Here is a 23889-nt window from a genome sequence, read left to right on the forward strand (position 1 = left end):
CACCTCCCTCTCTCTCTCTCTCTTTATTCTCTAAGTGATCTCCTCATCCTGGGTATTTCCGTCCTAATCCCAGGTGAAGTTGAGCAGCTCTCACTCCTCGTCAAAACTCTTCACACGGCTCCAGAAAGAAAAGGCCACCATCAGTCTGTCGCCGCAAGCGCTCCAAATATAGTATATGTCTCTCGCTGCTCCAACATGCAAGTCTGTTCACCCCACTTAATATGCATACTCACGCACATACACACACACACACATTATACAGGTGCACACACGTTTACACTTTTTAGGGAGCAATATAGGCCTGGTATCCAACAGGAATAACTCTCATAATAATCCTGCCTTCATGCAATATTTTGTAAAGTGTTGGTGTTTGATCCTCGCTGTGCATAAATGTAGGGATGCAGGTGTCTGTGTCATTTTTCATTCCAAAATAACACCACCGGCACCGTGTGTGTGGGAGAGGGAGAAGGCTAATATTTAGAAGTGCTGAGACAGGCTGTGCAGGCCCATGGGAAATCTCTGCTGAACCCCCCCCCCCCAAGTCCAGTGACCAGCCCCCCCCCCCCCCCCCCCCCCCATGTAGGAATGAGGGAAAGAGGGGGGAGTGTGGAGATGGATGTATTGATGTAAGGTTGAAGAAAACGTATCTGGATTCTATCACCAATTCTAGCAGCAATCGGACGAGACTAGAGCCATGGGAGTGTCCAGTGTGTGGGACAAAAAAAAGCCATTGTCGCAGAGAGTGAAAGTGATTGCGGATTAAGTGGTGGCGGTTTCAATCTGTCACATAGCCAAGCTGTACCGCAGGAACTGACCCAACAACAAGTCTTTTTCATTTACTGTAACCTAGTGATTCCACTCGACCGGCTCTGACTCGGATGGAAGCGGCGCACGCAGGAAGCACGCCCCTCTGACTTTGATTGAATGCAGCCTCAGTTCCACCGACGCACCATCAGTGGTTGTTCTCTGGATTTGAGAGAGGCATATAGGCAGTAATGTATCGTGAGCATGACTTACTGCGGTTACCACTCGGTAGGGATGGGTACCGAATTCGGTACTTTTAAAGGTACTTACTGAAACACGTCGGTACTACCGAGTATCGATTCACGTGAGATACCAAAAATAATAATAAATAAAAACATTAAAATTTTATTTTACACTTTTATTTTTATTTTTTTTAACCTTTTTTCTTTTCATGTCAACGTTCACACGCACAATATACGCTTACGTAGGATTTGACTAGATTCAACAACAAAGCAGTCAGGGCAATGGCAAGCCGAAAACGGTCGAAAGTGTAGTTATTTGAAGTTTGGATATTTCTTTTCACGACTGAGGTAGGTAGATTACATTTTTAGAGACTAAAGTACCGGAAAAAAGGTACCGTTGGGTACCGGTATCGATTCACAGGTACCGGTACCGTATCGGTTCAAATGTGAACGGTACCCATCCCTACCACTCGGGTAGTGGCTCAACCGATCTGGTTTTTACAGCTATGGAACACAAAATAGTTGAACTTAAGTTCACTAATGTTTGCTATAATTAGCTAGCTGAATTAGTTGGTTGATGACGGCTAGGCTTGCAGTTGCTAACATTACAATTGTACTAGGAATTGGATATAAAATATTGCAGTATTTCTTCACTTCAAAATATCAACTGCCCCTTTCTGGGTAAACTAGTATGAAGTGACTGGTGTCAACAGACTCCTTGCCATCTCTAGTTTGATATGACTATATGATTTACCAAAGATGGTAATGGTGACAGGCCGATATCTAAATTCGATATCGACCGATACCGATATTTTTTAAATGGCAAATATCGGCCTGATCATCAGCCACCACTCGGAGCATAGATCAGCCTTTAGTGGTGATTATGATTATGGATTATGGAAACCCATTAGTAGATTTCAGGTAGGAATTTTCGAACACTCGTCATTGTATCATGTAAAAGAAGAGGAATCGAGAATGTAGTGGGATTTATTTCTGAATAGATCCTTTTACCGTTTTGTGAACATTGTTGATGTTGTGAACTTGCATGCACTTTGGTTTGGGGACTCGTGACGGACAGTCTCTGGATGGAACCATGCGACGTGTCCGTGCATAGAGCTTTCATCCAAAATGTGCTCTGATGCTCAACCCCATAAAGATGCCTGAGAAGATGCTTTGAAACGGAAGCAGAGTTTTAACTACAAGATGACGTTGATGACAAAAGGATATCTGTATCACATACACTCATCTCACACGAGTGAGTAGATCACACTGGGGCAGGTTCAACAATAAGGCTCAATGCTCACGTAACACAGTGTGATCAAGGACGAGTGTCTGACGTTGACGTTGACCTTTGTCACTGATACGACTGAACTTTGACATCGTTGCTTGTCCTAGTTTTTGATCAGTTGTAAGAGTCTCTTGATGCATTTGCTGTTTATCTGCGTGCACTGATGAGAGAATTAGAGAAGGCCTATTTGTCCTTGATAACACTGTAATGGGAGAATTGATTGCCTGATCATTGTGCCTGTCCCTTGGCCTACATAATTAATTGTTATCGGGTGTCCCGGGCGAGATAGGTCACTGAGTTTGCCTCTGGTGTTGTGACACTGACACCCAAGAAATGGAACTGGAAACATTTGTCACACTGACTATGAAGCGCTGGAGCATGTTGCACTTCTGAGCATTCTGAAAATCTAAAATATGATAACATTTGTATAAGACCCCTACGCTCTGCATCCTCCGGCTGCCTGCGACCCACCCCTCTTTGTGCTCCTGGGGAGCCAAGCAGGCTATTCTGTCCTGGTTCCTTGATGGTGGAACGAACATCCCACCACAGTCAGGACGGCTAAAACACAGCCAATTTTCTGCCGTCAGACTACAAACACACCTTTTTCAATCGATATCTGAATTCTAATAACAGTCTTTACTGCTATCTACTATGCTAATATGTCTCTACTACTATGCACTCATTTGGCACTGCTAGATGAACAATACCACTTACCCTTAGCCGCCAGAGGTCTACTTGTACACAATTTGTAAGTTACTTTGGATACAAGCGTCAGCTAAATATAAATATATATATTGTTATTTAAAAAAAAAATTGCTTGAAGGCTTCTATTTCCATCAAACTAGATGCTTAGGGAACATTTAACTGCCACCAATGAAATGTTTTGAAGAGTCAAATGCAGCAATTCTAGTTTGTAATCGATTTGATTAATTTGCCCCTAAACATCATTCTTGAAGCACCGTGAACAATAGAATATCTAGAATATGTTTCTAAACAAAATTGCTGGCCCTGCCAATTTGTTAACACTGAAACGTAACTTTTCCCAAAAAGAATTGTGCAAGTTTTTTAATGTGATTTAGTACTTTATTTTTTTATTTTATATTGATTCTGTATTTTCTTTTAAGTGATTTAGTACTTTTTGAAGTGATCTACTAATTAATAAAATAGTTTTTATTGATTTAGTACTTTTTAAAGTGATTTAGTACTTTTTAAAGTTAAATAAACACTGAGCCATAATTCTGAGTGCACTGTGGAGTAGGTTTCATGTCGGGGCTTGTACAGAGTGAAGCGTGGCCCCAATGACGTCTGCCTCGTGGCCAAGTAGCCAGAGCTGCATGTCTCGAGTATGATGCATGGATTGTGCTGAGATAGGACTCTTACCAACCAAAAATCATAACTTACTCTTTTAATTAGGGCTGGGCGATATGGAAAAAAATCTTATCGCGATAACGATATGATAATTTTATTTTATTTCTCGATATCGATAATTATCGAATTGTTATAAGTATAATTTTTTTTTTTTTTTTTTTTTTTTTTTTTTTTTAAACAACATATGTATGTTTATTTTGCAGCAATTCTTTGTCATTGCCGCCATCTTTAGTGTTACATCCCCTCACACTCCAGTTCTCAGGCTGCAGCTGGTTTAAAAGCTAAAGTAAACCGGCTTCTCTGCTGGCTGTGGCTCCAGAGGAGTTGAACAGTTCTGGCTCTGCTAGTTTATTTTCGATCTTTTGGCGCTTTTTTGGTGGACAAACCACCGCACATGTGCACTGTGACTCGTGATTGGAGTCTAGTTCTGCTAGCACACATAGCCTACTGTGTACAGACGGTTTCAAAATGTATTTTAAATTAGAAAGCAAACAAAATAAATGGACAAGAGAAAAAGAAATCTGAATTTGGTCAGTATTGTCATTTGGACAAGCAAAGCCATTACTTTAAGTTGCAGGCAAGAAAGACAAGTCTGTCCACTGTCTCTGGTTTTAAAACTGCCCTGTTGCAGGTTAAAAAAAAAAAAAAAAAAAACGATTTTTCGATTTTTTTTTATTTCGATATTCGATATCGATTATTAAAATATATCGCGATATTTATCGTTATCGTTATATCGCCCAGCCCTACTTTTAATGGTATCTCACGGCCATGCGTTTTCAGCACTGGCATCCCCAACAGGATTCGAACCGCTAACCTTAACACTTTGACTGCCGGGAGCCGTCTTTAGACGTCTTTGCTGGCCATGCTAAAGTTGCCGGGGGACGCTGTACGTCGTCTTTATATCAATATTTCAAAAATCTGCGATCGGATTCATAATGTCCCTCCGCTGGCCTGAGATACACCAGCAGGACCCACTGAGCTCTCTGGCGGTTCAGGAGCGCCATCTGGTGGCCGATCGCGCAACCGCTTAACAGGAAGCGCAGTAGAGGTTGTGCTAGATGTCCGTATTGCTTCCGGCCACTCGGGATAGGTTCCGGCACTCTAGCTCGTCACACTACATAGCGATCGATTGCCAATAACTCGATAAACAACATGATTTGGACGTATATACCATTATACAAGCTGGAGATGGACCGGGTAATAATATATCCCATAATGATAAAATTTCTACTCGACGATGATCGCCCAACGGCGCGCGGAGACTGGGGTGAGTTTCAGCGTGTAACGTTACCGTCTTCGATAATAACTGATATTATCAACATTTGACCCACATTAGATGATTGGTATAACGCTGCCCACGGAATTATAAACGCCCCCTCGCCCATCCGGTCAACATCAGATGACGTGTAGTAACTTCTAGAAGTACGTCTAGTTGGAATTTTTTATATCGCGCTGATTGCCATCAAACTGTATTTCATCATCAATATAATGCATTTGGGGCTATATATCACGTTCTGGAGAAAGCTGCAGAAAGAGATGAAAACATACTTATACATTAGACCATACTTTACTATGAATATGTGAATGAAAAAGTTTAACGTTGCTACACAATGAACAATACATATAGGACTTTGAATGGGCCCTAATAATGGCAATGTAGCAATAGAATTTAAAAAGTTATAGCCCTGCAAAGAAGGGGACTTTCTCCATAGACAAATAGCGCTGGCAATCTATGGTATATCATTAATTTAACCTTAGGCAACCAAAGTGTTAAGACAGTTTTAGTGCCATGATCCAGGGCTTCCCAAAGTTTTCAGGCCGCGACCCCCGAAATAACTGTCTGAGAGCCGCGACCCCCACTATTATAGGAGGTAAAATTATTTTATTTTTTAAAAATAATTATTATAATTTTTTAGTTTTTTTTTAATGGAAATGTATGGTTGAAACATGCAAACGTTCAAACGCACACACACTAATAAGCATTGGAGGCTTTTAACTAGGGCCGGACTGGGGAAATCATTCAGGCCAGGAAATATAGTGCAAAATATAGCCCCAGTCTGGCCACTTTTTAAGCGGGGGGGGTCTGGGGGTCCCCCACCAGGAAATCTTTTGCACAAAGACTTAATTTCCTGCATTCTGGTACAGGATTTTTTTTATTTGTACCCTTTAAATGCCAGTGTTTGTGATGGCATCACAAATTATTGTTAAAAAAAACAGGCTAGCATATATGATTAGCAACAAGGGATTTTTCAGTTCTTTTGTAATGTCAGATTGAAAATAATACAATATTTTATTCAACTTCAGCCCTGATCATAACACCACATATTCATTTTATAATTCTAACCCTTTAAATGCCAGTGTGTGTGATGGCATATATTTGCAATATATCAAATACAAAGTCGATTTTTCTTTTTTTTTAGATTTATCTTTTTTTATTGGAAGAATTAGTACATATTTATACATTTCAGTTATCAAAATTATACAACTTCCATTTCCTTCCTCATTCCTATCCCCTAATCCCACCCATCCCACCCAGTGAGGGCGACGACAAACATACATGAAAAAGAAAAAAAGAGATATAAATAAAAAATAGACATTTAAATAATTAAACAAAAGTACAGATGTGGCAGACAAAGCTACGCAAAAGAAAAATGAAGTCAAATTAAAATAAAACAAAGATAAAACAGAGATATTTTTATATATACATACCGTAATAATAATATATAATATAAGTGTTACTCTCCATTTTAGTAGCGTAATTTCCAGATGGTAAAACAAATAAAATGGAGAGTAAATTTAACACCCTTAGCAGACCACCACAATGCCATCTCCCTAGCCATGCGTGGGCTAGCAGTGTCATGAAGGTAGATAGGGGGTGGAGGGGGGTCATGGGGTCCCAAGATTGGATGGAGTCATATGGGTTTTGAAATGGGATAGGAAGGGCTGCCATGTTTTGTGGAAGATATCCGTGTGGCCTTGTGTAGTAAATCTGATTTTCTCTATATGTATAAGAGACATGACATCCCTCATCCAGTGTAAGTGTGAAGGGGGAGTGGCTGCCTTCCAGTTGAATAGGATGAGACGTCTGGCAATGAGTGAGGCAAAGGCCATGGCATTGGATTGCCCAATAGATATTGTAGCGTTTTCCGGTGTCAAGCCAAATAGTGCAATAAGAGGGCATGGGTCAATGTTCATAAAAAATATGTCTGAATAAGATTTAAAAATGGAAGTCCAGAAAGGGGCCAGTACTGGACAATGCCAGAACATATGGATAAGTGAGCCAGGGGCTTGGTGACACCGGTCGCATGTGGGATCCATGCCAGGATTTATCTTCGCCAGTCTAGTCTTTGACCAATATAGACGGTGGAGGAGCTTGAACTGTATCAGTGAATGGCGGGCACATATTGAAGAAGAGTGTATTCGGGCAAGAGCGTTTTCCCATTCTTTGTCTGTAAATTGATGATTTAGATCGGACTCCCAGTTTTGTCTTATAGCCAATACTGAGGAGGGTAGGGATAGGGATATGATGTTATATAGTTTAGATATTGAGCCTTTGATTACAACCTTCACCTCCAAGATGCGATCGATCAAAGTTTTTGGGGGTGTATGGGGGAACTGGTCAAATTTGCTCTTAACAAAATCACGTATCTGTAGATATCTGAAAAAATTTGTTTTTGGTAAGTTAAACTTTAGGGACAGTTGTGTGAAAGACATGAAAGAACTGTCTTGGTACAAATCATAAATGTTCAGAATGCCCTTCTTAAACCAGTTGCTGAAGGTTTCATCCACCATAGAGGGAGGGAAAAGGAAGTTTTTGTGGACAGGTGACGACTGTGACATGGCGTGGAGACCAAAGTGTTTTCTAAACTGGGACCAGATCCGGAGGGAGTGTTGTACTAAGAGGTTGTTGGTATACTGGGCGGTTGTGACTGGGAGCGAGGAGCAGACTAAGGATTGCAAAGATGTTCTAGAACAAGATGCCCTTTCCATGTCCACCCATGCCGGTACCCACTGACAGAGTCCGTAGTGGGAGTGACTCCAGTAGAGAATGCTGTGAATATTTGCAGCCCAATAGTAGACCAAGAAATTGGGTAGTGCGAAGCCTCCCTGTGATTTAGGCTTCTGGAGGGCCATTTTATTTATTCGGACTGGGCGTTTGTTCCAAATAAAATCTGATATTGCCTTGTCGAGGGCTTTAAAAAATGACTTTGGAATAAAGGTTGGAATATTTTGAAATAAGTACAGAAATTTCGGTAATGTGTTCATTTTCACAGTGTTCACTCTGCCAACAAGTGATAAAGGAAGTGATGACCATCTGATAAAATCCTGCTTGGTGCGCTCCAATAGAGGGGTGAAGTTGGACGCTATAAGATTAGAATGTTTATGTGTTATCGTTATGCCAAGGTAACGGAAGCTGCTTGGGGAAAGCTTGAAGGGGAACCTAGAGGGGGGGATATTTCTAGCTAAGGAATTTATGGGGAAGAGTTCACTCTTGTTTAAGTTTAATTTATAGCCAGAAAAAACACCAAACTCGTGTAGTATGTGAAGGACACGTGGAAGTGTGGCCGCTGGATCCGCGATATACAACAGGACATCGTCCGCATATAGCGAGATTCTTTGTTCCTGTCCATTTCTGATGATGCCTTGGACATGGCGGTCCTTGCGAAAGGAAATAGCTAGTGGCTCGATCGCTAGTGCAAATAGTAGCGGAGAGAGAGGGCAACCCTGTCTTGTACCGCGTTGTAGGGGGAAATATTCCGAAGTCACATCATTTGTTCGAACTGATGCCACTGGAGAGGAGTATAAAAGTTTGACCCAGGACACAAATTTCTCACCGAAACCGAATTTCTGCAGAGTATAGAATAAATAGTCCCATTCAACCCGGTCAAAGGCCTTCTCTGCGTCTAGCGCAACAACGACCTCTGCAACGGGAGACTCGGTGGATGAGTAAATTATATTCATAAGGCGCCGCAGGTTGAAAAAAGCCATTCTATCCTTCACAAAGCCAGACTGGTCTGGATGGATAATACTTGGTATAACGGATTCCAGTCGTCGAGCGAGTACCTTTGCCAAGATCTTTGCTTCATTGTTAAGGAGAGAAATAGGACGATATGAGCCACAGTCTTTCGGGTCCTTATCTTTTTTTAAAAGCAGGGATATTGAGGCTTGATAGAGAGTCGGAGGAAGCGAGCAGGATTGAAAAGATTCCTCAAACATTGAAGCCATAATGGGACATAACTGGGTGGAATATTTTTTTTAAAATTCCACTGGGAACCCGTCTGGGCCTGGGCTTTTCCCACTCTGCATCATAGTTAAAGCCTGTTGGATTTCATCAGCGCTAATGGGCTCTTCCAAAAGAGTCATTGAATCATTGTCTATGACTGGTATATCCAAATTTGCGAAGAAACTATTCATGAGAGAGGGGTCTTTGGGGGAATCAGAGGTATATAGTGAAGAATAAAATGTTTTGAATTGACCATTTATTTCCAATGGGTCCGTATAGATCTCTCCAGTGGCAGTTAATTTGCGTGATCAAGTTCTGAGCGGTGCGGTGTTTTAGCTGTAGTGACAGCACTTTACTAGGTTTATCACCGAATTCAAAAAAGGACTGCCGTGATTTGAGTAGAAGCTGCTCAGCATGACTGGTGGAAAGGAGGTTAAATTCCGTCTGTAGGGTCACTCTTTCATTATAAAGTGCAGGTGTCGGAGAGACTGCGTATGAATAATCCAATTTAATAATTTGGTCTGAAAGTTCAGTGCGTCTGCTGTTGTGCAGTTTATTACGTCGAGCACAATTAGAAATAATTTCTCCACGGAGAAAAGCTTTAAGAGCTTCCCAAATGATGGACATAGGCATGCCAGGGGTAGAATTTACCTCAATAAAAAATTTGATCTTAGTGGACAGGAACGATGAAAATGAGTCCTCAGATAGCAATAGTGGATTAAGTTTCCACGGCCTGAATGATGGACATTTGTCCGGGAAGGCTAGCTCTAAGATTATTGCTGCATGGTCTGAAATAACAATGCTATCGTAAGAGCAGGAACGCACTTGAGATAGAAATGTGTTGTCAATAAACAAATAATCAATTCGAGAATATGTATGATGAACTGGTGAAAAGAAAGAGTACTGTTTGGCGGTGGGATGAAGGAAGCGCCAGACATCTGCAATACCGTATTGCTTCAGGAAGGACACTATGGCTCTAGCAGTCTGAGATTGTGGAGCTGGATTAGATGATGATCGATCTAAGGCTGGGTTAAGAGCACAATTAAAGTCACCTCCCATAATCAGTTGGTTAGAGTTCAGGTCGGGGAGTGAAGAGATAAGTTTATTGATGAAATGCGTGTCACCAAAATTTGGAGCATATACGTTGACTAGGACTACCTTTGTGGAATAGAGAGTTCCTGAAACTATAATGAATCTGCCATTAGGGTCAGAGATCACATCAGATGGAGTAAATGGTGTGTTTTTGTTGATCAGAATGGCTGTTCCTCTGGCTTTGCTCTGAAAACCAGAGTGGAACACTTGACCTACCCAAGCTCTGTGTATTCGACGGTGATCTACTCGCCGAAGGTGAGTTTCTTGCAGAAAAGCGATGCCAACCCCAAGCTGCTGTAAGTGAGTAAGGATCCTAGTACGTTTCAAGGGGTTATTTACACCCTTCACATTCCAACTAATTATGTTAGTATTGCCCCCTGACCCCCTATTAGGATTAAACACTGGCATAAGAAAGTGAAAAAATATTCATGACATTTGAGATGGCAAAGTGGTGGTCCAGGGTGCTTATAATTAAAGATGAAAAAAAGTCATAAGAATAGAAACAAAAAACAATAAACAAAAATAGACAAAGATATTCACTGTTAATATTAGCAATGAAAAACAAACAAACATAAAACGCCCTCTCACGTCCCCGTGGGGCGTGACTACTCACAGCCATAGTAACACTGACTGTGCCTAGCATTACAGCTAACCTTGTGCACCCTGTGCTCTAAACGAGCACCCTGTGAGAACTGTAATTCTTAATTACACATGTCGATTTTTCTGGGGTCGATTATTACAGGCTAGCATGTAGAGTTGTTCCGATACCGATACCAGTATCGGAAAAGCCGCCGATACTGGCTAAAATGCTGGTATCGGTATCGGCGAGTACCCTCTAATGCTGCGCTCCGATACCATATGACGTAATTTATCAACAACACTGTGGTCTGTTGAGTAAGCATTATAAAACAAACGGGTGCTTTATCGATTAAAGTGTCAATGCCATTTGTCATTTTAACAGCAGATACTTTCTTAATGTCATCGTCCCGACAGAGCGGTGTTGACGGGGAGCTCATGGGTTCGCTTGGTGGCTGGTGTTATTAGCATTGAACAGCTAACCGAAAGCTAGCTTTAACATTACCTTGGCTAAAGTTGGGGCTATTCATATAATCCAGCAATAATGGCTGCAGACCTGCAAGCAAAGTACAGCAAGTTGGCAAAGGAGTATTCCAAGTTAAATCACAATGTCACCAGTAACGTTACAGTCTTTTCATATACCGGCAGCTCATGCTATGCTAACTTAGCTCACGTTGACGTAGTCATTGAGACCACCTCGCGTACACAATTAATGACATGTTGCGGACAGCCATATCGGCGACAATGTTTAGCTTTTAGTGCCAAATGATAAGAGTCTGAGGCGGAGTCTCAAAAGAGAATGTTGAATATTTATTGTGCAAAAATCACAACAGATCCGACTGCTACTGAAACGGAGCCTTGTAGACAGACTGAGTAGGGTATATCTGCAGAGCCAGTGGGTAGCGAGTGCAGCAACGTATAATGTCCGTGTGGATCATTGGAGTAGGGTATATCTGCAGTGCTGAAGCCCCATACTCATTGATTAATGATACTAATACAAATCTATACAATCACCTGTTGTTGAATAAATACCATTACTTTCTAGTTATTACTAAAAAACAGTATATATAAAACAGTATTTGTTAAAAAAAAAAAAAAATTATATTTATAAAAAATGTATATAATATCGTTTTTTTTTAATTTATATGTATGCACTGGTATCGGATAAGTATCGGTATCGGCCGATACCCAAAGCTTAGGTATCGGAATCGGATCGGAAAGGAAAAAATGGTATCGGAACATCTCTACTAGCATGTGTCAATGATTAGCAACAACACTGATTTTGATGGATTTTTTTTGTTTTTTGTAAGGGTCCCGCCTCCACCAATCACATGCGGTTCCCTTTGTGTGTGTATGTGTGTGAGCAAGAGAGAGAGAGATAGTTCTCCAACTTGTGTGAGTTGCGGTGATCTCCTGGTTGTTCCCCACCTAGGTTATCTAACTATTGCGCCGCTGCAACTAGAAACACTGGCCTGGCCTGCTTCTAAGTTCAGTGGCCTGACTGCATTTAAAAAAATTGGGAACCACCATGATCTACCTGGGACCGCTGTGCGAGCTGTGTCCAACTCTTAGCCGTTGTCAACAAACTGGTCCTGTTGACTTTGAATACATTCAGAGGCTTAGATATGAGACCGAATAGCGGATGTAGGCATGACTTGCAGATTTGTGAGTGTGTGTGTCTATAAAAAGCCCCACATTTGATAGTAGCTGCCTGGTGCTTTGTTTACTGTTAAACACTCTCTCCATCTCTTTCTTCTCCTGCTCTCCTCCACACTTTTCTCACTCAGTCTCTTTCTTTCTCTCTTGCTCTATCTCTCTCTTGCTCTCTCTCTCACTTGGTGCTCATCTTTCAGTAGCTTTCACACTTTTCACTGCTTTCTCTATTGTACAGTTTTGCTCCTATTCTGTCTGTCTTATCAGTGTCTCGCTCCCTCTTTCCTCCCTCTCCTATCCTCTCCTACCCTCTCTCTCCCTCTTCTTTCATCTCATCCCTCTTCTCTCTCCTTTCTCCTCTTCTCCTTCTCCTCTCCTTGCTGTGGAAGTGGTGAGTGACAGACTCTCCCTCTCCTCTTGTTCCATCCGTTATGTAGATCCTCATTCCTACCGACAGTCTCACATTCTGATAATAACCCTGCAGCTCTCTCTCGCCCTCTCCTCCCCTACCTGGCATCTCTCTCCTTCCATACCTGTCATCTCTCTCTCGCCCTCTCCTCCCCTACCTGGCATCTCTCTCCTTCCATACCGGTCATCTCTCTCTCGCCCTCTCCTCCCCTACCTGTCATCTCTCTCTCTCCCTCTCCTTTCCTACCGGTCATCTCCCTCTCTACCTGTCTCTCCTTTCCTACCTGACTGCTCTCTCTCTCATTCCTACCTGGCTCTCATTCCCTACCCGTCTGCTCTCTCTCCTCCCCTACCTCTCTGATTTCTCTCTACCTCTCTCTCCTCCCCTACCTGTCTGCTCTCTCTCTCTACCTCTCTCCTCCCCTACCTGTCTGATCTCTCTACCTCTCTCCTCCCCTACCTGTCTGATCTCTCTACCTCTCTCTCCTCCCCTACCTGTCTGCTCTCTCTCTACCTCTCTCCTCCCCTACCTATTTGCTCTTTCTCATATATACGTATCACAAGGAGTCAGAGCAGGGGCGAGGACGTTCAGTTGGTACGTTCTATGGCTGTGAGCCAGGTGTGTGTGTGTGTTGGCGGGATAGGACAGAAGCCAGGAAAGGGGAGGACTTCTGGAGGGTGTCCCAGTATGCCTCTGAGCTCAGTGTCTGGCCTCGCATACAGGAGGAGGTTAGCGCTGAGTGTGTGTGTTGTCATGCTTGTGTGTGTGTGTTGTTCTCATGCTTGTGTGTGTGAATTGTGTTTTTCATACCTTGTGGCGTCCAAAAAAAGAATCGACAGACATTCTTGTCATGTCACACACTCTCACTCGAGGCTGTTTTACGTCAGTAGTGTGACGTAACGGTACTGTATATCTGTTACGTTCAATCCTAAAATATGGCTTGTTTAGGCCTTGAACGTAAAGTGGTGGATACAGGACAAGACAGGAGTTATCAAAAATAACAATATTTATTTGCACAGCTAATATAAATGGACAAAAAGATGGGGAGCTGGGTGCGCCAGACTCCAAAGTTCCAGATATAAAAAATAATGCACATAGGCAAAAGAGAACAAGCCAAAAATACAAGTGAAGCAGTGAGAGCAAAATTAGGTCTTCAGGTTAGGCCTCTGGAGAACCAGTGACGAGCGACGGCTGCGAGAGAGAGAACGAACTGAGATCTGCAGCCTGCACTCTGCTCTTGTTGCCTCATCACCACACCTGTGGCAAATTAGAAAAGTGGCCATTTTAACTACAAGCTAAATGATAACCGAAAGAAAACAGTCATTCAAACCACCCATTAGTGACAACACACTACTACCACAATGTGAATATGCACCACAGACAGTAAGTATCCCTCCACCATGTGAAAGTAATACGTAACTATTTGTATGTTACAGTTATAGGGGTGTAACGGTTAGGGATGCACGATAATTATCGGGCCGATATCAGCAATTATGACGTCATCCCGATAAACCCGATAACGTTATTGATAGCTCCGATAATATATAATACATTTTTTGGTTAAAAGAAATCCGGTGTGGGTGGATTTGGATGAAGGCCGCTTGTTTTTATTATAGCCTCCTCCCGTTTTGCCAGTACTGTGGTACGAATGATAGCGTGTGGTTTAGGAACAGGGAGTTTTTCACAAATCAAGCGCTCCCTTTCTTGGCTGTGATGTAGTCACGTTACATTCGGAGGCAGACAGTCGCTCTGCCAATTACGTCCCACCGCTTGCACCCACCTCTTCTTCTTACCACCAATCGGAAGCTCTCATTAGTTTATTTACTTCCGGATTGTCAGCCATTATTCTACTCTGAGCTACCGTTATCTCCCCGCCAGCCACATTGACAAGTACCAGCGCTTATACATTACTGGCAAATGTCTTGTTGCACTTGTGGCAACGAGCGTTGTCAGCATCGACTTTAGTAAAATAGACCCATACTTTTGAACATCTCGTTCTGTCCGCTATGATTAGAGCAGAGCTGTCTGTACTCGGCAGCACCCGTGTGTGTGTGAGTGAGTGTGTGTGTGAGCACAGCACAGCCCGCTCCTCGCGCAGGCAAAGACACCGAGGCAGGAGAGATATAGAAAATGACCAACAAGATTAGTTTGCGACGTTTAAATTCCTCTGAGCTTATAAATACTAAAAAAAATGATTTTATCCAAAAAAAATATATATATATATACATTTAAAAAAAAAATGTAATACAATAAATATCGGCTTGAGGAGCATAAAGTTATCGATATCTGTGTCAAAAAATCAATATCGTGCATCCCTAGTAACGGTACGTCTATTCGTCCCGCGAATTTACGGTACGGCCGTCACGGTGCGGTACGCGCAGCCATACGGAGAATACGCCCCACAGCGCAAACACACGAGTCCCACATGCAGGCACTCGCGAGGTCCGTGCGAGAACAGCACACGTGGCCGCCGGCCGGGCACACCGAGTCAGACTTCAGAGCGGGCGAAAGTGCACGGAGAAAGGCACATTTACATTGGAACAGCTGCAGGGTCATTACAGTTTTCTTTCGTTTTCTTGTTCGCCCAATAACGTTAACCAAATGAAACCAATGGAAAGAAACACACACGCGTCACCGACACACACACACACACACACACGCCAACAAACACATCAACATTCTCCCCCGCCGGACTCACAGGCACAGCTCATCAAATAAAAAAAAGAAACATACTTTTCCGGACAGATCATCTGAGCTCCACTGTTTAAATCCAAATAATCCTCTGCCATTGTTGTAATATGTCATCTGTTCTCTAGTGTCACGACGAGTGTCTCGTCGTGAAGTTAAATTCTCTCTAGAAGTGAAACTGAAACTTAGCAAGGATAAGTTGTTAAAGGGGCAGTTGGCAAGTGGATGCCTGAACACAGAATGACACCAGTATCACTGACTACCACGGCAAGCCTATAGAAAAGTATTCTATTTAATAATAATAATTATAATAATTATCATAAATATAATATATATATATATATATATATTTTTTTTTTATATTTATAATTATTATGATTTTTCTTCTTCTGTTGTACCGAACTCGTACCGAACCGTGACCCCAATACCAAGGTACGTACCGAACCCTGGCTTCTGTGTACCGTTACACCGCTAGTATGTTAGATTCTTATATCTGTATATCCGTATGTTGTGTATGTCATTATGAATTGAAAGTAACACGTGTCTCCGCTAATGTCTCAGTAACACATAGCGAGAGAGAGAGCCACGCCCCCCCCCCCCCCCCCCCCCTCATCCGCATGCGCAGTAGTGCGCACCGCACAATACAGGCCCCCAACGCACAGTACAGGCCCCCAACGCACAGTACACAGGCCCCTGCCTGTATGGGGCTGCGGCACTGCAGATTTATCCTATTGGAATATAGAGGCACCAGGCAGGCTGAGTGAATATAGAGGCACCAGGCTGGCTGTGTGAATATAGAGGCACCAGGCAGGCTGAGTGAATATAGAGGCACCAGGCAGGCTGAGTGAATATAGAGGCACCAGGCAGGCTGAGTGAATATAGAGGCACCAGGCAGGCTGAGTGAATATAGAGGCACCAGGCAGGGTGAGTGAATATAGAGTAACCAGGCAGGCTGAGTGAATATAGAGGAACCAGGCAGGCTGAGTGAATATAGAGGCACAGGCAGGGTGAGTGAATATAGAGGGACCAGGCAGGCTGAGTGAATATAGAGGCACCAGGCAGGCTGAGTGAATATAGAGGGACCAGGCAGGCTGAGTGAATATAGAGGCACCAGGCAGGGTGAGTGAATATAGAGGCACCAGGCAGGCTGAGTGAATATAGAGGCACCAGGCAGGCTGAGTGAATATAGAGGCACCAGGCAGGCTGAGTGAATATAGAGGCACCAGGCAGGCTGAGTGAATATAGAGGCACCAGGCAGGGTGAGTGAATATAGAGTAACCAGGCAGGCTGAGTGAATATAGAGGCACCAGGCAGGCTGAGTGAATATAGAGGCACAGGCAGGGTGAGTGAATATAGAGGGACCAGGCAGGCTGAGTGAATATAGAGGGACCAGGCAGGCTGAGTGAATATAGAGGCACCAGGCAGGGTGAGTGAATATAGAGGCACCAGGCAGGGAAGCTCCACACGGCATGCAGAATGGCCTATATATGACATTGACCGTGACCAGTCATCTGTCTCACATGCACACTAAAGCTACTGTGTTGTGGTCTATGACAAAACAACATGTGACATTAACACAGTTATCCACGGACGACCAGACACAAGGCAACCAGTTCATCCACCCATTAAAATGTATATGTTGTTGTTTTCTTGTTGCCCCATATCATCCAGGCCAGGGGTGAGACAGAGGTGATGTAGGTTAGTTTTCTCCTTGACTCGCTGTGTGTCGACGGCTCCGTTGCTTAGATATACACAGCTATGTGCCTTTTCATATTGGGTTGCATTAGGTATGCAAGCCCAGCGATGCCAGTGCCCCCCCCAGATCCCAGAAGTACATGGCCTCCTTGTGTACTTCAGCTCTTGTAACTCGGAGAGGAATATTCTTTTCTGTCCTTGTTGTTTTCTTTTTTTTCACTTTGCTCTCTCTCCCTGTCTCCCACTCTCTTTTCTCGTTCTTTATCTTTGTTTCACATTATCTCCTCCCTCTAGACCTCTCAGCCTTTCTGTTCTCCCTCTAGACCCCTGTTCTCCCTTCACAAGAAGTGTAAACGATAAAGCCATCATCACCTCCACCATCAGTACCCCCTCCACCACTACTACCCCCACCTCCACCATCAGTACCCCCGGCCTCCACCACTACTACCCCCACCATCAGTACCCCCGGCCTCCACCACTACTACCCCCACCTCCACCATTAGTAACCCCTCCACCACTACTACCCCCACCTCCACCATCAGTACCCCCTCCACCACTACCCCACCATCAGTACCCCCACCACCACCACTACACCCACCACCAGTATCCTCTCCACCACTACCGCCACTACCACAACACCCACCACCACTACCCACTACACCCACCACTACTACTACACCCACCACCACTACCACTACACCCACCACCACTACCCACTAACCCACCACTACCACCACCAGTACCCCCTCCACCACTACCCCCACCACTACTTCCACCATCAGTACCCCCTCCACCACTACCATCACTACCACTACCATCACCATCACTATCCCCACTACCACCACCACTACCCTCACCGTGTCCGGATTGTCTCTTAACACCACGCATTAATGCGGCTCTCTGATCCTCTCTTCTCTCTCGCTTTTCGCTCGACACTTTCAGTCTCCAGGCCCTCGGTCCCCACCCGCCTCCCCCTCTCCCTCCTCCCCCAGACACTTGACAGCCTAACCCCTTCCGTGACGCGCCTCTATCGATTTTCACGCCGCAGCCACCGCCTCGGCTAAAGCCTGTAAGAACAAAACAATTGCATGCCCCCCCCCCCCTTTGAGTAGAGCTCTATTCTTAGAAAGTGTGCTGTTCTTTTTTTTCTCCGTGGTGTAGTCGTGGAGCTACCTAGCCAAACTAATGTCCCCCTGAACGAGCCAACAAGCCTCCCTTAACCACATGCTGCCCTCCTCCCCCTTTCTTCTGCAAATTAGTTATATAATTGCATTTATATAGCGCTTTTATCCAAAGCGCTTTACAATTTGTTCCTCAAATTTTTACCCATTCACTCACACTCACACATTCACACACCAATGGCCGAGGCAACCATGCAAGGTGCCAACCTGCTCATCGGGAGCAATTAGGGGTTAAGTGTCTTGCTCAAGGACACTTCGACACGCTGCCCGGGAGGAGCGGGAATCGAACCGGGAACCTCCAGATTACCAGACGACTGCTCTACCTCCCAAGCCATTCTGCCCCTTGTTCTGTTGGTTCAATACCCCACCATGCACACACAAACACAAACAAACACACAGACACTACTCTTTCCAAGGTCTCTCTTCCATGCCTCCACCTCCAACACTAACCATTGTATTGTATTTGGGACACAAATCCTTTCTTTCAGTGTTTATACACCGAATTGTGGCTGCTAGTTGCTGTGGAGACAGTTTAGCTGGCTTAAACATGCTGGTGGGATCTGATCCCAGGCCAGCAGGGGAACAATGTGATTCCAGATGCGTGGGTCTTAACCACTACAATCATTGATGGATTTCCGCTCCAACTCAACGATTCAATTTGGACGCTGGCATTTCCAATTAGGAGGGAAGACGGATGATTTTTCCTCCATAAGGCGTCTCTACATGTCTTCTCTTTTTACTTCCTTAGTGTCTCTTTATATATTGTTGATGCTCTCATTCTGTCACCAAATATATCCCTTAGTCGCACTTCACCTGAGATCGACACATGGGAGGCTGAGTATGTTGATGTAGTCTATGGAAAGTACAGACACACGCGTGGACGCACTGCGCACACATAGGGTCGGGGGGGTAACGGATTTCATTGCCGTTATCTGATTGGGAAGACGTGTTGTTATACTTCAATCTGATTAGGAAAATTTGAAATTTATTAGAAGGATAAACCCCTTGATATATGCTATCTGGAAATTAAAACTGAAATACTAACAAATTATGTAAAAGCAGAACCTGAGAACATATAGATTTTTGTAAACCATGCATTCTATTTGGGTTGAAGGTAGGGATGGACGCTAGGGATGGGTACCGAATTCGGTACTTTTGAGGTACCGAACCGAAACACGCCGGTACTACCGAGTATCGAATCAAGTGAGAAACCGATAATTTTTTTTTTTTTTTTTTTTTTTACTTTTTTTTTTCATGTCAACGTTCACACGCACAATATATGCTTACCTAGGATTTGACTTGATTCAACAACAAAGCAGTCGGAGCAATGACAAGCCGAAAACTGTCGAAATTGTAGTTATTTGAAGTTTGGATTTTTTTTTTACGACTGAAGTAGGTAAATTACATTTCTTGAGACTAAAGTACAGAAAAAAGGTACCGTTGGGTACCGGTATCGATTCACAGGTACCGGTATCGGTTCAAATGTGAAAGGTACCCATCCCTAATGGACGCGAGTAGTCGATCAATAAAAGAAAAATAAGAAAATTATATTTTACTACCACCAAAAGTGCTTCGTCTTTGCCACTGAAACCGAAATCTCTCTGAAACCCCACAAGACATGAGTTGTTGCAGAAAGACAACACTGGAAGCTGTGGTGCATGAGAGCATAAGGAGGATTCTAGCTTAGCATTATCTAAAAGATAAAAACAAGCAGTTTGTGCATTTCCAAATTGCCAACTTTGCATAGTGCCGTTAATAGACTATTAACACGTTCAGTGCCCAGCAGGGGGCGCACATTTAGTGCTTGAATGCCCACCATCCACTTCAATTTTAGCATTAATATCGCCTAATCTATGTTTTAAATTGTGGCTATGTGTCTAATCTGCCCGTCGCTTATCAATGACTCATTTTCCAGTCAACATTGTCGAAGCGGATTTTTTTTTATCGGTTCATTTCCGTTTTATAGCATTTTGAAAAGCCCTCGTTTTCAAGGGGGAAAAAAAGAATCTGTGATAAACGCCCTGTACTGTAATATTCTAGAACGTTGTAATTTTTCGGCCTATTTATGAATAGTTTTCAAATAAATGCTAGATTATCGATTCGATAGTATATGTGTACGTATGCACGCTGGTGCCGCAAGCTGAAAATCGATTCTCTTAGTTTCTGATCACCTCGCACAGTCAAACAGCCATATCACATATAGGGGAAAAGCTTATATCTCCGTGAAAACAGGTCTGATTATCCTAAGACTGGTAAAATAGATTCCTTACCTGAGATCAGATGGTATCCAAATGGATTATTCCAATTCCTGATCGCCATTCCAAAAATCGATCTTTTTATTGATCCAACGCGTATACTGTAAAACACATATTACACGCTGTGCTGAGGGTCCACAATGAATCTGATCGGCTCCGGTTACATGCGTGAGAAGTAAAATGTGGATTCCGGAGTTTTTTTTTTCTCATCCATTTTCATTGAGTCCAATCCAAAAGGGTGCATTACCATCTGGGAGACGATAGGGGGCGCTTTTTTCACATCTGAGCGCCTGATGAGGCTGGTTTACCAACGGTAGACTTGGTTGATGAAATATGAATTCAGATCGCTAATAAAAAAAAAATCAGGAGAATTCTCGTGATGGGCATTCAGGGGGCGGGCTGATAACCCGAGGTATATCTCGTGATGGGCATTCAAAGTGTTAATACGGAAATATGCCATTCCATGAGCGGAGAGACCTGCTGCAGACAGAGTGGAAGAAATGTAATTATTACAAATGGTAACTGATTGTTTTGACTGACGATACACATTAACACTTTGAGTGCCACGCCGGGTTTTCCTTTTTACCCCCTTGATGCCACCATCCACTTCAATGTTAACGTTAATGTCACCTAATCTATGTTTTAAATTATGCCTATGTGTCTAATCTGCCAGTCGCTTATCAAAGACTATTTTCCAGTCAGTGCTGTCAAGGCAGATTGGTTTTTTTATCGCTTCATTTCCGTTTTAGAGCATTTAGAAAAGCACCCGTTTTGAGATAAAAAAAGTTCATTCTGGACCATTCTATGAAAATCGTCTTTTACTGGAATATTCCACAACGTTGATATTCGTCTGCCTATTTATGAATCGTTTTCAAATAAACGCTAGATGATCAATATTATACGTGCACGCAAGCACATTCGGGCCGCGCACGGATAATCGCCGCGTTGATTTCCTCTTGGACTTTTACAGTGAAACCGAAAGAGCCCATTTCACAAAACGGCTTATAACTTCATCAAAATTAGTCTGATTATCCTAACACTGATAACATAGATTCCTTACCTGACATCAGATGGTATCCAACTGGTATATTCCAATTCCTGATCACCATTTGAAAAAATCGATAAGTGTATAGATCCACCGTGTGTACAGTGCAGTACATGATTCCGCGGGTCTCAGAGGCTCTAGAATGAACTGTGATAACCCCGGCTGGATCAGTGGACTGGAAAATATGGAGTACCGGATTTTTTTCCCCATCCATTTTCATTGAGTCCATTCCAAAATCCCTTATGTCATCTGGGAGACGATAGGGGGTGCTTTTTTCCACATATGATCGCCGGCGGTGCTCGGGTATACTCGGGTAGGCTCGCGTGATGCAATATGATTTCAGATCGCTAAAAAATAAAAATAAAATCCGAGAAATCTCGTGAGTGGCTTTCAACCACATATTAATAAACCCGAGATATCTCGTGTGTGGCAGTTAAAGTGTTAACACATTCGGGGCCATTGGGATGAGTCTAATTAATCTCAAGAGGACCGGGGAATGTAAACAAACGTGGGGCTGTTTGTAGAGCTAAATCTATACTTTATAGTATTGCTATCTGTCCATTCTCATTGTCAATTGAGTCCATAAACCGTCCCTTCAAAATGGCTTAAAGAAAAAAGATTTTCATCAATAGGTTCTCATTTTATAGCGCCGTGAATATAAGCTTTATACCGGATTTGGTCTAGTATATTTCCTGGAAGCCGAGATACAGGGCTAATAGCTAATAACGTTAAATCCAATGGCATTTCGGTTATAGATACGCTCCAGTTAAAACTCAAACAGCATATGATCGGTACAGGGTTCGTACGGGTGCTGGAAATCCTTGAAAATGCTTGTATTTCAATGTGCTGTTTTCAAGGTTTTAAATGTGCTTGAATTGTGTATAAAGTGCTGGAAAGTTATTGAAATTGTAATTGCATTTTATACTTTAATAATAAATCGCTATCTGACTGAATAGTTTGGTTTTTAGACAAATGAATAAAATAAGTCGGAGCGACTCGCGAGCCTATTTTGCGTTCGCCTTTCATGCAAAATGAAATGTGGCTCGGCCCCACCCCGTAGTGTTTTTACCTGTGCCATGAGAACAGCGCGCGTGTGTGTGTGGCCAAAATGCCGGGAGGCTGCCGTTTTAATGAGCTCTGGCTCGGAGATATCAAATATAATTCAGAGGAGAACATCCTCGAGTAGCCGTGTGCAAAATATGCAGAAAGGACTTGAAGATTTTTACCATGGGGATTGGGGGAGTCTGCACATTCGAGCCACGTTGAAAGGTGAGCCACTGAGCCATGGGTGTTATTAACGTGTCTCGGCCTGGCTCGCCAGGTAACTAAGTTCGAGACTACAAGTGCTCCACAGTCCACACCTGTCTCCGTAAATGTTTGTTATAAAAATACCACTTCAATAATCGAAATAGTCAAGTAACAGGCAAAATACACTAATGGAATTACAAACTCGTGTTTACCGGACTCTGTTTTTCACCGCAGTGTTGTAGCATGTAACGTTAGGCAAATCAACGTTAGCTAATTTCCTTTCATGTATTTCAAAACACGAAAACTTGTTGTGTATTGAAATGGTATTTTATTTTTTATAACGGAACATTTACGGAGACTGGTGTGGAACTGGTGTGGAGCAGTTGTAGTCTGGAACGCAGTAACGTACTGTCTACCTGTATGTCGTGTATGTCATAAATGTTATGATGAATTGAAAATGGCGGACCCTGATGTAAACAAGACGAAAGTATTTCTCTGGTCTGCATCCCCTTAACAATTGTGTGTATTGAGCCATAGTCTATTGTACCCATTCTGCAATCTGTTAATAACGTTTTCAATCAAACGTGACGAGCCAGGCCAATTTTAGCATGTTTATTTATGGAATATGCAATCTAACAGCTAACGTGACCTTTACAGTTAATTACATGGATAATAATGTTAAGGTAGTTGGTTCATTCCAGGCCATCATTAGGCTCAGTCTAAAATTCATAGGCAGTAGCCTATAAATGAAAATGAAATATACATTTATAATATCATAATGATCCATTTAGATTAGATGTCAACATTAAACAATAAATACTCTTAAAGTTAAGTGCAACCAGTGAGATTAAATTAATAAAACACTTTGTTTTATTTATAACATGCTGCTCCTTTTTATTTAGGGAAGAAGCATCAAATTCTGATGAAAGCACGTCTAAATCCAGGTCCTGCATTAGTGGATTATTTCCAGCAGACAAGCAATGCATCAAGCAGCACAGCTACATCCACATCAACAACCAGCAGTGTAGTGAGAGCCAGAGCAGCCAGTGGAGGAGCTTGCAGTGGAGTTGCCCCTCTACCATCCCCAGGCTCATCCAAGAACCAGTCAACCAGCAACACCACAGGCACCATTAAATCATTTGTTACCTCTAATCCAATACTTCAAGCTGAAATATGCTGGG

The 23889-nt window shown here is 42.9% G+C and overlaps 1 protein-coding gene across 2 annotated transcripts in view; it reads left to right on the plus strand.

The window, feature by feature from the left end:
- The window catches only part of LOC311245669 (SPRY domain-containing SOCS box protein 4-like), a 154896-nt gene that overhangs the window by 105906 nt on the left and 25101 nt on the right, over window positions 1–23889 (plus strand). The window lies entirely within an intron of this gene.

This window comes from Notolepis coatsorum (assembly GCF_963971535.1).
Source record: "Notolepis coatsorum genome assembly, chromosome: 1".
NCBI classification, from domain to species: domain Eukaryota; kingdom Metazoa; phylum Chordata; class Actinopteri; order Aulopiformes; family Paralepididae; genus Notolepis; species Notolepis coatsorum.